We start from the raw sequence: 2966 nt of genomic DNA, 5'->3' as shown, positions 1-2966 counted from the left end.
GTGTGTTTTGGGGGTTTAGGGGTGTTTTGTTTGGGTTTTTTTTCTTATTCTGGCAGAGATATTCTTGATTGCATTTGTCCTCTTATAATACTGTTGCCTTGCTTTAGAAATTATGTATCTTGAGTATATGTATCACACATAGACCCCCTGAAGTCTTTTGAAATCAAAGCAGTTAATAGTTAATGACAGTTTATTATGCATTGTACTGTAATTCTGACTGCTGATCCTATTTGGAGAATATCTGTTTTGGGCTAAAAGTAGCTAACTGCATGAACCATGTTGATTTTTCCTTTACAGTTGTAGTGGTGGTATTTATTCATTTTCTCAGATATTCATAATGTATTGTAAAAGGCATTGAATTAGAAAGTCATTTACACTGTTCTGTTTTGATACTGCTATTGAGATTTTACTAATGTTGTTACACTTTCTTATTCATAGATGATTTGGTTTCAAAATTTTTTGGCGTTTCATACCTTTTCTTAAAAAAAAATAATTTTTTTTGTTTTGTTTTCTACATAGTTTGTTGTTTCTGTGTGCCAGAGGTTGTCATGCACATTGCCTCTAGAATATGTTTACAGTACTTAAGAGAAGTGTTTGGGGGATGGATGTGGTGTTTTTGTAGCTCATCAATAGTAGAACATACTGAACTTACAGTATCTCTTGATCAAAATGAATCTAAAGTACGCAGTATGACTCGGTTATTTGGATAGCACTGGCTCATTAATATTTGCAGAGGAAAAATCCTACATAATATACTGCAGATAGGGCCTAGCTATTTTGGAGGTCATTTCTCTTCTTTTGATTCATACAAAACTGAACTCACTACCTGTTTGCCATGGCAACTATCTCTCAATAAACCTGTTGCCTTATCTGTATGAGTCATTCTTGACACGAGTGATCTGACTTGTCCTAAATGGTGTAGAAGCATCCTTACACTACGTGATGTTTAGGCGTGAGGCATGTGGCAAGGAAAACAGAATCCCTATATTCAGGTTACAGATTCAGATGTAGTATCTGTTTTGACCATGGGCAGATATCCATATATTCTCTACTACCCCTAAATGAGACATTGTTGTCACTTTTGTGTAACACTGTTGAATCCTTGTATATAAATTCTCTAAACTGTATTTTGTATATATAATAAATGCACATAATAAGGAAAGACAAAGTTATCGATAACTAAGGAAATTGATCTAGTTTGGTATTCAGTGTCATTGTGGGAAGCATTTTAAGAAGGTATCACACCAAAATCAGTGTAGGATGCCATGATTGGTACAGGGAAATGGTGAGAATTTATATTCAAAATCACAACCCATATACAGAATTTGGATTTGCAAACAATACTTCATTTTTAAAGTGAACTGAACCAAAGTCTTGGCAGTAATTCCCCCAGAAGATTTGTACCTCAAAATCAATGTCTTTTTTAGTGTCTTCTTCTTTTCTTTTCCATTTCTGATGGTATTTAACTGGAATTAGGAAATGCTCCATGAAGTAACTGATAGAACACTCATGAAGTGTGGAGGAAATGATCCTGGGGGATTGTACAAATAAATTGTACATTTTCTGCTGTGTGTGCTGTACCTGAATTTGTATATCTCTTATAGCTTTTTCTTCTTTAAAAGTGAAAAAAAAGACATCCTTGTCTTTGACCTGATGTGTATAATCCTTTTTTGCATGGGTAAGAAAGAATTTTGAATGAACAGTCTACCAGGCTACACCCCCATGGAAAGTCATTAAATCAAGCTTCTCCCGTTTGCCTGTCCCACTGCCTCCAAATCAGTTACACTGGAGGTGAGAGTTTACCCAAATGAGGTCTTCTGCTGATCTTGTCTTCCCTTTTATATAGTTTTTATACCAAGACAGATTAACTCAAGGATTCGAAACCAACAGCATATCTTCAGTGTTGTCTTGTCTACCTACTGCTAGGATTGTTATCTTTGGGTGAACAGTCAAAAGCTCTGTAGACTTTTTTTCTCAGCCTGAAAATATATCTGAAATGTTCATTACAAAGTTATTCTCTTTTCTTTTTTTTTTTTAATAGCTTTGTTTGTTTGTTTGGAAGGACACAATAAACTATTCAGCCATACTTTCTATTGCTGTTTCTTCAGCCTTTTTTCTCACTTTCTTGAGTGAAGCTGGCTATTTTGCTTTAGCCTATAATGATTCCAGGTCTTTAACCCAAGAATGAAGCTAATTCCTCAATCCTGTGTAAGAAAAAAGTGAGTCTCCTCCACAATACTTACACCGGTGACACACATCACAGCTCTAACTATCATGATTTAAAGCATCATTTACTTATGCTTTGAGTAATAGATTCATAGAATCATAGAATACTAGCTTTGAAGGGACTTCAGGGATCATCTGGTCCAACCTTTCAAGGCATAACATGACCTAGACTAAATGTCCCAGCACCCCATCTGGCTGAATCTTAAATGTGTCTAGTGTTGGGGAATGCATCACTTCCCTGGGGAGACTCTTCCAACGGCTGATTCCTATCATTGCGAAATATTTTCCTCTAGTGTCCAACTGGAATCTTCCTGGGATTAGCTTGTACCATTACCCTGTGTCTTTTCCATGTGACTCCTTGTAAAAAGGGAGACTCCACCTTCTTTGTAGCCACCCTCTTAATACTGGAATATGATGATATGTTCTCCCCTAAGCTTTCACTTCTCAGCGCTGAATGAGTCCATCTTATTGCTTTAATTTAAGCACCCTAACTACTTTTTTAAGACATAACCATCATTTTGATTTCTAATTGTTCAAAAAGTTAAAGGAATTAGACATGTGACATCTCGATACCTACATTTCTCCTATCACTCCTGTGAAAGCATGACAGAAGACTGATAGCTTTGCAAATAGTAATTATGATCAGAGATGACGAAAGTTGTCTTATTGAAAGGATTACATTGAAATACCTTATCTATATTTAAAGTAGAATTCATGTTCTACTGTTATTTTTATACAGT

The sequence above is a fragment of the Neopsephotus bourkii genome, unplaced genomic scaffold (assembly GCF_033783945.1).
Source record: "Neopsephotus bourkii isolate Nb327-2 ecotype Australia unplaced genomic scaffold, CSIRO-AGI_Nbou_v1 NB_196, whole genome shotgun sequence".
NCBI lineage: Eukaryota > Metazoa > Chordata > Aves > Psittaciformes > Psittacidae > Neopsephotus > Neopsephotus bourkii.
Note: the sequence above shows the minus strand (reverse complement) of the source record.